General features: G+C 43.6%; 1 pseudogene; it reads right to left on the bottom strand.

Annotated features, from left to right (window-relative positions):
* Positions 1-394: 394 nt before the first annotated feature.
* On the bottom strand, positions 395-516 carry LOC115064480 (annotated as a pseudogene).
* Positions 517-14,224: the final 13,708 nt, after the last annotated feature.

Raw genomic sequence — 14,224 nt, 5'->3', positions numbered from 1 at the left:
ACACAACTCACTTGCTCCTCTGAGTGGCACCCAGGGTCTCTGAGTGTCTGGGGTCATCTGAGGAGTCATCTCGGTAGTGCTATGCTCATGCAGTATGATGTCACGCAGGGGTCATAGTGGATCTGTCTCCCAATAGCTGTGTGACGCTAGACTGATGGTCGTCTCAATCGAGCTCCCTGTTAAGGACCCACGTCACTGGTCTGGTGGTCATTTGGGGTTGACTCCTCACCCGGATTGCCTGTGTGGCCCTGTGCAAGGGTGGTCTGTCTTGGGCTCACTCCCAGGGCTCACAGTCCCAGATGGGGTTCTAGTAGTCTCCATCTCGGGAGCCTGTCTGGAACTGCCTGGCACAGGATTTGTGGTCTTTTCAGGCTCTTTTTTTTTTTTTTCAGGGAATGTTAGGCTACTAATCATGTTCATAGGTCAGAACATTGAGCATAGACATAGCCTCTCTCCCCTCAGCCGCTTACTGATGCACAGGTGACACGGTCACACTTGCAACACTTATGGGGTTGGGTGTTTCTTTTAGCAAAAGACCTTTCCTTAAATCCGCACTCTCTCCTGTCTGGGGTTTATTTATTGATGAAATTTTCAAGCTCAATAATTGTCTCTCTGCTACTAGGAGGTCCCAGGTGATGCTCTGTTTGATGGTATGAAAGAAAACCTTTTTAAATATTTTTATGTTAAATTGAATAGAAAATTCATCTTTTAAATATTAGTACTTAAATGCACTATAGTTTAAAAGGATTCCAATGTTCTTGGAGACAAAGCGTATATGCCTAATACAAGATAAAGGCAAAGTAAATCCTTCTAAAAATGAGCCTAGGGCATTTTGATGTAACTGGATTACCAAGCTTGTGGTCCTGCCTGCTTTTCAATAGGGCTCCAATGAAGCCCACAGGCTCAGCTGCTCCATGGAGCAGTAGGATCCACAGGGACTTAGCCTTCCTGATGGGTTCTGGCCCCACAGCCTTGGATGCCAGGAATACGGCTGCCTCCTTATAACAGGGACTCTGTGTTCCTAGCACCTGAGTTCACCATGGAACCCTTGAAAGCTTTGCCTGCACCCTGACTCCAAGCTTGTCCCTCCTCAGACCTGGGTACATTCAAACTGAAACACTTTGGAATGCCGCAGAGCACGGTTGGGGAAGCAGAGAGACCAAGGCTTCCGGTATCTGTGAAGGGGCTCCTGGTTCCAATCACCACAGGTATTCCCAAGTGAGCAAGGATGGGGCTAGCTGCAGTCTATTTTTGGCGAAGGCTGCATTTTACCAGCTGAATAGCTCCAAAAGCCTTGAGCAGCATAGCTTTCAGGAATTCCTATCTCTAATCTAAGTACCCACAGCTTCTCCTTCTCAAGGCCATCAGGGCTCCAGGTTAGCACACCTGGGCTCAGAGAGCAAATGACTTGTCCATCAGGTGATGGAGTTGTCAGCTAGAACTATGATCCTAAATCTACTGCTCTCTTTTCTTCCTTCTTCCCTTTCTTCCTCTTCTTCTTCCTCTCTCTCTCTCTCTCTCTCTCTCTCTCTCTCTCTCTCTCTCTCTCTCTCTCTGCTTACTTCCTTTCTTCCTTCCACTCCTCTTCTTCCTTTTGCATCCCTTTTCCTTCTCTTCTATTCTTCCTGTCCATATTTCCCCTCTCCTCCCATTCCCTCCCTCTTAGCCCTCCACAACCTCGATTCATTCCTTCTTTCCTTCCCCTCCCCTTCCTGCTTCCTTCTTTATTCTTTCTCTTCTGTTCTCCATTCCCTCTCTTTCTTCCATCCTATTAGTTTTTGTTTGGTGGTGGTGGTCATGGTGGTGGGGGTGGTTGTGATCTCTTTCTGTGTAACGTAGGCTTCCCTAGAATTCACAATGTAGGTTGGGTTGGCCTTAAATTCACAGTAATCAGTCCCCCTTCTTCAGCCTCTTAAAGAGTACAGGCATAAGTTACAAGCACAGTCCCTGTCATTCCTACCCATCTGTGTGGCTTGTCCCCATTTAGTGATGTTTCCCATGCCCTGGAGTGCCCACTGCCCAGTCCTAATTGCCCTTGGATGTTGGAGGTGAGGCGGTTTCACGGCATAGGCTCCTGGAGCAGGTGAGAAAGGTTTCAGCAAGCTCCTCTGAACACTGCTGCAAACTCCTTTAATACCTTCCACCCGTGCTCCATTTGTTCCAAGAAAGCATCTTTTCTAAACAGCGAATCCTGATTAAGTGGTATTGTCTGCATCAGCAATCCTTGGTTTCTCAGGTAGTCCTCAATTAGGTCCTCCTGCAGGAGATGCCATTGTGGCTGCCCAGCCCAGGAGTTTATGCAGAGGCTGCTGCACTGTTCCTCCTACATATAGTACTATGGACAAGCACAGCTTTGTGATACTGCCATAGCACAGCTCTGAGAGGAGACATTGATTAACTTACGGAATCTTTCACTACCCATGAAGCACAGGCCAGAGTCAGGTGTGTCTGTGAAATAATGAACAAAAGTGACATGGATGGTGAGGTGGGCCAGAATTCTCTGACATCCAAAGGCCTCGCCACAAACCACCGACTTGAACCCAACCTTCTGCCCACAGCTTCTGATGGAGCTCAGTGTTCTCACACTAGGACTCTGAGAACAGGATGGAGAGAGGAGACACACAGTAAAGATAAACCAGAAAAACCAAAAACAAGGGGAGTCAAAGAAGTGGGATGGATGAGCGTTCAGATGTGCCTCAAGTCTGTTTCAAGATGAGAGCAGAGTAAGCAGGCCTTCAGTATCTCAAACCCTAGTGCTTAATCACACAACCATTGTAGAATAACAGCATGCCTGCTGTGCAGACTGGATGCCAGCTTCTTCTGTGTCCTCTCTTTAATGAGACTCTCACAGTTGTTCACCACTACTCAGTACCATCATCATTGATATTACAAACACTGTAATATAACCTTCAACTGAGTGGATACATTCAGGATTCATCAATAGATGGTTTCTGCTGTGTTTAAGGTTTGACATGTCAGATGTAGACAAGACACAGTCCCTCATGCTAGAAGATTACAGAAAAGGATATGTTTATCAGTAAATACTAAGCTGTGGAAGAACAGACTGGGAGATGTGTGTTCTACAAGACTTGGGAAAAGAGACATAAAGGAAAGGACTACTCAGAACAAGGACAAGGGTCCAGTGTCTAGACAGACCATGTATTTTTTAAAGAGAGAGTGGAAGTGCCCCTGGGAGACAGAGTGAGCTAAAAATGTCTAGGACATTAGGAGGAGTGTGCTCATCTCCCCTGGGTGGGGACATGAGCTCAATCTCCTGTTCTGTGACCTCTAGGTCTAATCTTTTGGTCTCAAGTTGCTTTTAGTGGGCATAAGGTTTTCCACCCATTTTGCCAAGCCATAAGGCCCTGTCACCAAATGTTGAAGTATCTTCACATTCACACTAATAGTCTATCCTAATAGAGACCCAACATCATGTGTGACCTAAGATACTCACAACTTGATCTGCCACCCCATAGACAAGAGCCTTTTGCCAGACTATGCCAGAAATGCAAGGTTGCCATAGACTCTGAAGGTGCCACTGTGGTCTTTGAAGGTCTATGTGGGAGCCAGAGGCTCCATCCAAAAGCTGAGTCTAGAAGGCTATCAAGCCAGCTCTGTACAGTTAACTTTTCTGGTGCTGAATGATTTAATGGGGGGGCCTTGTAGTTTCTATGGAAACACATTTCTTCAAGGCCTCACAAAAATAAGTATTGTTCCCTCATTAGCACACAATAATCATCTAAATGAGGACTTCTACTAACAATGAGTTAGTGTTGCTCTCACCGGAGACAGGTCTTTGCAGGATCTCAAATTGAACGGGAATTTTCGCTCAATCAAATGCATGCAAGAGCGAGTTTAAAATTCACGTGGATGTGGACAGCAAACAGAATATCAACTCTAGCACCAAGACACTTCCACTCCTTCCTAAAGGATTATGTCTGTGGGTTTCTGAGATAGACCAATTTCAAGATTTCTTCTAAGTGGTATTTCAACATCCCATGGTAACAGACTTCATAAATAAAACATAAGGAAATGCCAGTGTGTCTTCAACTGTGTGAGGCTAGCTTTAATTCACAAGCTGGATGCAAGCTTACTTTAGAATGCCTTTTCTCACCTTGGCTCTGTAGTATGAAGCAATGGCCTTGTGCGTTGCCATATGAGAGAAATGGGAAAGGACTCCTCGAATCTGTTACCTCACTAGTGCTAAGGTAGCAAAAGGATGCTTATAAGACAGATGTGATCTGTTCTTCCTGCTTTAAATGGTTCCACAGCAATGAATCACTAAAAATCCTCCAGAAGAGTCGTCAACTCTACGAAAACGAGACTGCCTTTCTTTCTTTCATGTATGTATGTGTATTTGTGTCTATATGTTAGAACATGTATACATATTCCTGTATATACATGTGCACACAAATATTTGTGCACAAGTGTTTAGAACTTAGTGATCATCCTTAGATATTACCCAGGAGCTATCCACGTTCTTTACTGAGATGAATTCTCTCACAGGATCTGTTACCCACTGATTAAGCTGTATCAGCTGACCAGGATGTCTCAAGAATCCTCTCTGCCTTCACAGAGCTAGGATTATATCATAAATATGTATCGAAGAGCCCTAGTTTGTGTATAGGTTCAGGGATCTAACTCAGGTGATCATGCTGATAAGGTGAGCATTTTCCTGACTGAGCTGTCTCCACAGTCCTTGTATGGGAACGATTTGACTAAGTGACTGATTATAGATGCATACTTATGTTAATTTGAGCATTTTGAGTATTGTTTACAATAGAAACACGTTCAGTTAGGCAAATGATTAAGTGAGGGATGGTTCCTCTGATACTTCTAGGTTTCCAAGTTCCATAAGTCTGAAACAAGGATCATTACCTAATACATACCTAGCCACACACCTACATACCCAGCCCCACCCCTACCACTCCTGAGTCTGTCTTGAACAATTGGTCCTTCTAGGGGACAGCTGCTGAAAGTCCCCCAGTAGCTATGTCATGTCCTAACTTTGGTAGTTAGGCTACATCCCAGGCCTCCCTCTCATGGCCACATATGCTAATCATACTGGAATATCACTTATAAAATGAAGTAACAAGGATGCCCCTCCCTCAATAACCATCACAATGCAAGTTCTGCTTTGGGAAGGCAAGAAGGCCTCAGTGCAACATCCCTTATCTTTTGAACCCTGGACAACCACCGAACCTACTCAAAAGTAAGTCCTGTGTAAGCTGAACTTTGAGAGAAGCTTGATCCAACTGATGCTCTGCTACGCGACTCCACATTCCCTGGCCATAGGCACCTTGAGATGGTGTGCCGTTCAAAGGTGCTGATTTGCTAAGGGACAGTGGATGATTCTGCTGCTGGCAATGATTCTCAAGAGTTTTTGAGCACAGAGTTCAAAGGTTGTCGTGAGATGTGCATCTCATTCACAATACAGAGAATGGGAGGGAAAGAGATTGTCAACAGCAAGATGAAGGAGGTTGAAGAGTTACCTCAGAGAATCAGTGTGTGTGTGATAGCAGTTTGCACAGGCTGTAGTGGCCATGGGAGGACACAGCCTCACTTAGATAAGAACTGTGTGTCTTAGAGATCTTTTTGGTGGGTCAGTCACAGCCTCACTTAGATAAAAGCTGTGTGTCTGAGAGATTTGTCATGTGCCTTGGTGAGCAGAGTTAAAGAATCATGTGTTGTGCTCTTGAAAACACTATGTGAGCATATATATATATATATATATATATATATATATATATATATATATATGACATCTAGCTAAATTTAGCCATTCCACAAATGAATGCATGTTTCACATTATCATGTTATGTAGGACAAATATATGAAAGATTCTTGGTGATTAAGATAATCTTTAAAACATATAAAGTTTGGTTAAAAGATGTTCTTTAGAAGTTCAGTAAAATGACCATGTTGAATTTTTATTTTAAAAGTTGTCTATAGTTTCTTTTAAAAAAAAGTTAGAAGTCTGTAAATGATGGCCTTTTGAGCACAATGCTATTCACTTTCTGTTTTTATAAATAAAGCTTTACTGGCATACATCCATGAGCATTTATTCATATAATACTATGGATGCTTTGCTCAACAACTCCAGAAGTGAGATGTTATAACACAGTGCGTATCTACCAAAACGTAAAAATACATGCACTTTTTCTGCCCGTACTAAAAATATTTTTCGAAATTCTTCTTTTTCTAATATTACTTAAGAGAGGTGGAAATACAAAATGAACAAAAGAAAAGAAAGTTATATTCTGAGAGCAGACATACACTACATGTGAGTGTGTGGCACAGTTAATACATTCTGCATTATGGCTGTGGAAACTTGAGGAAAAAATTTAAACCAATCTTTGTTCAGTTTGTTTTAGATAGGGTTTTGTTGCTATGAAGAGATACCACCCTTCACCTTGTGTCCTTCCCCACAAAGGAAAACAGAAAATATAAATAAAATAAAATAGGAAACAAAACACTTCTCACTGGACCTCAAGAACTTTTATAAAGCACAACATTTAACTGGGGCTGGGCTACAGTTCAGACTTTTAGTCCATTATCATCATGGTAAGAAACATGGAAACATGCAAGTAGACATGGTGCTGGGGAGGTGGCTGAGAGTTCTACATCTGGATCCCCAGGCAGCAGGAAGTGACAGTGACTCACTGGCCAGGCTTGAGCTTATGAGACCTCAAAGCCTACCTCCTAGTGACACACTTCCTCCAGCAAAGCCACACTTACTCTAACAAGCCCACAACTTCTAATAGTGCCACTCCACTCTCTGGGACTATGAGGGAAGGCATTTTTATTCGAACCACTACAGTAATTATAAATGTTTTATCAGAGATTGCTTTATTGTATATTTTGCCTTTGTAATTAAGTTTCCAGCTCCTACATTCAAGAGAGTTTTCATGACTAAAATGTACTCTAAAGTTTATTGAGTCTGAGTCTTCCTTATACAAATGAGAAGATAATCAAGGCATTGGTGACTTCCCATCATGTATCACTTAGTTCAAGAGATTGGACTTCTCATCTTCCACTGTCTAACTACCTCCCCTTGCCATCTATTATTTGGCACTTCATATTCTTGAGGTTTGTGCTTAATGAGATCCTTTAATTCTACCTTCTTATAGTGGCCACCAACCCAACAAAACACGTTAATGATCTTATAGCAACCTCTCCTTTAGGTGGGTCTGAGACCAGACAGCCAATAAGAAGAAAAATGACAATCGACTTCCAGGTTTAACCTTCACTGGACTAAAGTTCCTGATGGCTGAACTGCCAACCAAAGACCCATGGGCGCTGTCTTCAGAACGGAGAGTCCATAGAGCAACACCACCCTCCACAGATGGTAACACAATGAGAACTGAGCTGGACCAGCGCCTGAGCAGATTCATCAGTGTGACTGCAATTGCACCACCGGGCTTGTATAGAGCCTGCATCTCAGCATGGAAGGCATTAGTTGAAAATTAAAGTTAGAGAAACCAGCTCTAAGAGAAAAAAAAAAAAAGGACACTTTCCAAGGTCAATGATGTCATCAACCTTTCTTGATATAGTTTTCTTCTCCACCAAGGACAAGCCAATCACACTTGAGATAAAAGTCTAAGACTTATAACTGCCCCAGTGACAGTCACTGTTAGATTTTACTTGTATTTATCCTTGGTAGCACACAGCAGCCTGAAATAAATATTGGTGATACATGAAAATGAACTTGATGGTCTGATTTCTGAGCCTGTAAAATTTTTAAAAATTATCATCAGTACACACACACACACACACACACACACACACACACACACACACACCAGCATAAAGAGCAGAAATTAAAATTAAGAGGACTCTAAGGGCTTAATAAGAGGGGCCAGCTCCCATCATGAAATAGCTGTTTGTGGGAAGTCCCCCCAGATACTTACAGAAATGACCAGAGCCCCACGCCCCTCATTTCATCTGGTTTTTATGTCTCTGTATCTGTGGACTCCAGGAACTTTAATGAGCTTAGGAGAAAATAGTGAAAAAGATTCAGCCTCCTGAAGGGTTTCACAAGGAGCCCCAGGAAAATGTCAACTAGTTTCCTGTCGATGTGACAAAAAAGCCTGAGGAAATCAGCTTAAAGAACAAGAGACTTGCTTTTATGCTTAGTTTGAGAGGCGCTGATCCCTGGCTCTATTGCTTTTAATGAACTGAGTGAAGCCCCAAGTCAATGTCCAGAGTGTGGGATGGAGCAAAGCTGCTCACTGCACTCCGAGTTGGAAGGAGAAAGAGGAAAAGAGAGAGAAAAGGAAAGAGAGAGGAAAGGAGAGGGAGAAGGAGAGGGGAGAGAGGGTCCCCATTGTCTACCCTCTTCCTTCTGGACTCCACCTCCTGGTGTTTACTGATTCTTGCTACACATCAGGATGCAGTTGCAAGCAGTGTAGCTGGATGGAGTCTTCACTGGTGATGGGAATCAGTGTAGGACGTGAGAAGTAAAGAACACCAGCAGCTAAGCTTGTAGGCTTGTAGAACACATGGGAACCAGAGATTGACAGGCACAAGCTCACTTAGGTGGAGAGAGAGAGAGAGAGAGAGAGAGAGAGAGAGAGAGAGAGACTGTGTGAGAGTTGGAATAAAGTCAGCTTCTTCATCTCTCCAGGCCATCAGGAAGCCTGGACTGTATTCTCAGTAGATGGGGATCCACTAGGGCACTGCAAAGAGGGCAGGAAGGAAGCTTGAGGGAAAGCATATGAGTCAGAATCTACACTAAGAAACATTATATAGTTACATTAAGAAAGTACTGTAGGGGCCGCCTAGATTGCTCAGTAGGCAAACATTCACCACACCTGACAACCGCAGTTCCATACCCAGAACTCACACAGTGGAAGGGCTTTCTGAGATCTTGGGAGTTAGCGACATGGGCAAAGTGCTTGTTGTACAGCTTAAAGAGCTGTAGAACCTGAGTCTGGATCTGCAGAACCCATATAAAAAGCCAGTAATGGTAGCGCATACCCATAATTCCAGGCCCGGGGAGGCAGAGGCAGAGGCAGGTGGATTCCATGACTTTGTTGGCCAACCAGTCCAGACAAAACTTTGAGCTTGAAGTTTAGGGAAAGACCCTGTTTCAAAAAAGTAAGGTAAAGAGTGATTGATAAAGACATTCAGTATTGACATCTGACTTCCACACATGCATATGTGGGTGATCGCACACACACACACACACACACACACACACACACACACACACACACATGGTCATTTTGATTTGAAGACTGAAAATAATAGAAAAACACAGTCCAAGACCTGGTAGTCATTCAGGCTGGGGGGTAATGGCAGTGGAACAGGAGAGCTGCAATACAGATGAAACGTGAGTGGCGTGAAGTGAGAGACAGCCAGTAGCCTGAAGTTTTATGTGTAGATATTGAAGGAGGGTGGGAGTTAAAGAATACTTGCTTGTGTTACTTGATAACATGTCACTGTGATGCTGGCACACATCTGCTGCTGTTTCCATAATGTTGGTGTTCAACGTCTGTGCTTGCTGAGGGGTTGCATTTTTCTCCAGCAAGTTCAATCATTTTCTTCCTCCAAAATTACTGCATCAAAAAAGAAAATAGAATAAGGTAGAGCAAACTCATACTACTTCCATGATCTGGACCTGTGAGACAAACGTGTGCACATTAGTTCATGGGTAATTGTTTCCCATCCCAGAGCCGATGCATGGGGAATTCTACCGAAACCATGGAGATCTGGAGAAGAGAAAGAGAGGACTCAGAGAAGTCCTTATCATCCGCAGAGGGATGCTTCCATCACTTGCCATTCAGCCTTAAGTCTTCGTAATTCCGGAAGACAAAGCCACGCTCTGTCATTGGCCTTATCCCCAAAGATTCCTAAGCTTATAAAAGATAGCCAAGGATGTTGCGGGGAGCTTTGCTCTTGGTATGCTCTGCAGTACATACACAGAACATTGAACTAACTGCCATGAGCCAGTGGGACCAGACAGATACTCAGAGCATTTCAAAACAGAGCTGTCAACTGCCCTCTGCTCACAAGTCTCCCTCCAGGGAAGAAATGTCCACATTCAACCTTCTCACCTACAAATCTCAGACTTAGAGAAAAACCAGGAAGAAGTGTGCGGTTTGAATTTGCAAGCAACACCCCATCCTTTCTGATGGAGGTTTATGACTTATTTATACTTTTATTTTTCAGCTCTGAAGGAGAAACCCTACATTTTCTCACCTTCTCAATAGGCTTATGACTCCAAGCTGAATGTCTACCCAGTGGCAGGCTGCTCATTAGCTGAGCAGTCTGGAGCCATTATCTTCACAGCAATGTATTAATGCAAGGCCATTAAACAAACGGGGTGCTCTTTGGAAATGGTTGATGAGGCTCATTTTGGATTATGAATATCATATTTATTGCTGTTTTATGTGTAACACTCAAATTGATGGTTAATTCTTCTACCAGCAGCTCATAGTGAGGGCCATTAAAAAGGGGAGTCATTTTCCCCCTCTTAAATAGGTAAGATGTGACCCAATTTTAATGGGAAAACAAAGAAAATGGTTACCTTTTTAATAAATGTTGAAACCTGAAGCTGGGGAGATGGCTCAGCGAGTAAAATGCTTGGCATGAGAATAGCACAAGGATTCGAGTTCAGATCTTACACAAAGCCAGATGCATAGCATGCGTCTCCAATTCCAGTGCCTTTACAGGAAGATGGGGAGCAGAGACAGAAGAACCTCCCAGAAGCTCAAGGGCCAGCAAGCCTGTGTACTCTGAAGCTAACAGCAAGAGACTTTCAAAACGAGCCTGGGACTTTAGCGTCAATGTGAATGTTAGACAAGGTAGGAGAGCTCAGGGCCACATGGAAAGATTGTACATGGAAAGACAGTGGTTCTCAACCTTCCCAATGCTGAGACCCTTTAAAACAGTTTCTCATGTTGTATTGCCCCAACCACAAAATTATTTTCATTGCTGCTTCATAACTATAATTCTGCTCCTGTTATGAATCATAATCACAAATACCTGATACACATGATATCTGATATGGTACTCCCCCCCCCCAAAGAGTCATGACCCTCAGGTTGGAAACCAGTGACATGGAGTAATAAAGGGAGAACTCCTGGCTGGTAAGTCCAAGTTCCTATGGAGGGGATTGATTCAGCAAGGAAGCTTGGGCATAGACCAGTCCTTAAATTCTTAGGGTTTTCTAAGCACAGCTCACCTCTGAGGTTCTTATTGAAATATCACAAACAGTTAAATTTCACCAAGCTCCTCCAACTGAGGCCATCTCTGTGTTAGCATCATTGTAACAAATCTGCTGTGAAACTGTTATTGCATTCTGGGTGGCCATGGAGAGGGTGTTTGCACTGGTGGCTATGTGCAGGGAAAGCCTTTATCTTGAGTAGCCATCATCAACAAAACCCTTAGGGCAAATGACTTCCCATAAAGACTATGCTAAGAGCCAGGGAGCCGGAGAGTCACAGAAAGAATAAAATCCATCAGCAAGACTGCAAATGGAACTCAGAATCCAGTTATTTGAAGACATAAACTGTATTGCTACATTATGATGAGGTACTAAAATCAAAGAGCAACATATCTTTGCAAGTAGCAGATAGAATCTTCCAGAGAAGCCTGAGACCCTTAGGCAGTCAGAAGGACTATCAGTGCTGCCTCTTAGTCCTTTCAGTGAGGAAAAACTCACTGATCATCAGCAGGGCCAACAGAAACACATGAGCCCTAGTGTGGACTGGAGTGACCAAGGAGCTGAAGTTCTTCATTGTGCTTTAGTGTGATTGACTTAAAATTCCAGGAGCTGCTTGCGGCTGGAGGAAACCATCTCCACAACATAGGAAGGATTCTGGTTACAAAAAAACAAAAACAAAAACAAACAAACAAAAAAACATTAAATTCCACTGAGCTGAATGGCTGCTCATTCAACAGATGGATTTCATGGGCATGTCCACTCCTGTGTTTGGTGATGAAGTAAGGGGATAAAAGAAAGGTCCCACCTTGACACTGATAGGGGACAAAGACAAAGAATGACACTGTGGCCTTGCACAGCATTGAGGACGATTTATGTGAGCAGTGAGGATAGGTGAGCTCCATACACGAAGTGTTTGGCGTGAGCCTGCAATTGGAGAATTGATTTGTTTCCTTTTGCCATTTTAGAGATTGTAGTTTATCAGAAACTGAGATTTCCTTGGCTCATGGCCCTGCCGTCTGAGCAGCCCAAGGACACTGGTGTCTATTCAGCATCCAGTAAAGCCTCCTGCCACATTTACTATAACATTACATATCAAGACTCCGTAGTATGCTAGCTCAGGACTCCATCCTTCTTATAGAATACCCAACAGTATGATGAGGACTGACTCTCAGGATCTCACTCAGTCCTAAATATTAGCAAAGACCTCTCCTCCAGATTACATTAACATGTGACTCTCAAACACGAGCTTAAAAAACAAAATAAGATTAAAGGATAGCAGTAAGGAAAGACTAGAGGGGAAATGCATTGGCCAATAGCAGAAGGCAACATTGTGGTATATGTGGTATAGCCATTTCCTCTGCTAAAAATCCCTCCTGGAGGGAATAGGAAGTCTCAGAACACTTGGTGTGCAGAGAGAACTTCATAGGTTCAGGATGCTACTGAGACTTAGAAAATTTGCAGGATCCTGCTCAAGATCAGAGAGAGAGAGAGAGAGAGAGAGAGAGAGAGAGAGAGAGAGAGAGAGAGAGAGAGAGAGAGAGAGAGAGAGAGAGAAAGGGTTGCTGTGGAGAGATGTGCCTACAAGATATGTAGGAAGATCCAGAGAGGCAGCTTTCATGGGTTGTCACCCATGCTAGGTGGGAATTTGCCTTTTCAGATGCCTTAGCTCCTCTAAGTAACCCCAGTAAACACGTGGTTCACTCAGCCACACTTGGGTGGAGTCATTCTTGGGTCTGTCATTGTTGGGCTATCTGGGGTAAATGGTGGTTTTTTTCCTAGGTCTCTCCTCCCAAAAGCCATCCACCATGTAGCATTAAGATTCAAGGAAAGCTCTCATCTGCACTGCTTTGACCTGACTGTCCAGTTCCCCATGAATGTCAAGAGCCTTTCCATTCTTACAGATCAGCCCACTGGCTTCTCCGTTGTCCCCCCCCCCCTACAATTTGGTGTTTCTGCTCTGGCCAGTCATTATTCAATTGACAAATGCCGGTCCCTGTGTCTCAAAGCCTGCTCATGGGGGTCATTCCTATTGAATTGTTGCATGTCCAAATATCAAGAAGAGTGGTTAAGAGAAGACAGTTGCATATTTATTTATTTTTATTGGTTATTTTACTTATTTATGTTTGAAATGTTGTCCCCCTTCCTGATTTCCCCTCGCAAACCCCTCATCCCATCCCATCTCCCTTCCTCCCTGCCTCCATGAGGGTGCACCCACACCCTCCTGCCTCACCACCCTAGCATCCCCCTATACTGGAGGCACCAAAACTCCACAGGACCAAGGGCCTCCCCTCCCAAGGCTACATACATATGCAGCTGGAGCCATGGGTTCTCTTTGGTTGCTGGTTTAGCCCCTGGAAGCTCTGCATATTTAAACACAAGCAAAACAAATGCAGAAGTATATAGAAGGCATACATCTTCAGTTCACAAAAGAAAACTAATGTCCAATCCAGCCAATATTCACTCAAGAGTCATGGTGGTACATCAACATTTGGCAAATGGCTGGGAATTTTTATCTTTCCTGTGATAGTAAGATACTGAAGACACTGCATACCAATTTTCTGATGTGTTGTTTATGCCAATTTTTCAATTAGCTGATGAATTTCCTCTCTGGCTTGTATCTTGTTGAGACCTCTATACTGAATAGTTCTTCATGGCAAGATTTTAGTGTGGCAAAGAGATTCACGGGGTCTCCAAGGAGGCCCATAACCAAGTGGATGGTTAATGTTTCACAGATAACACAGGCAGAGACGCGGATCAATGGGGTCAGAGAGGAGTGGATCTCCCAAGCCACAGCGGACCTCCCTTCTAAGGAGATGGGACCTGAGCTAAGAGAACTGGATACAAGTTTCATGAGCAGGTTGAGAAATGAGTCCAGTGGTACCTTAGTCATAGCAAGAAGAGAAGGAATTGTTTTGCTCTTGAGAAATCCAGCTAAATGGAAGGTAAAGACATGAGTTTGATCCAGAGAATCCAAATTAAAAGAGAGGGTTTGTGGCATGGAGGTGATACTTGTAATCTCAGATCTAAGGAAGTGGAGACTGGAAAATGGCTATG

The sequence above is a fragment of the Mus pahari genome, chromosome 7 (assembly GCF_900095145.1).
Source record: "Mus pahari chromosome 7, PAHARI_EIJ_v1.1, whole genome shotgun sequence".
NCBI classification, from domain to species: domain Eukaryota; kingdom Metazoa; phylum Chordata; class Mammalia; order Rodentia; family Muridae; genus Mus; species Mus pahari.
The sequence above is the reverse complement of the archived record's forward strand: the minus strand, read 5'-3'. Positions and strand labels throughout refer to the sequence as shown.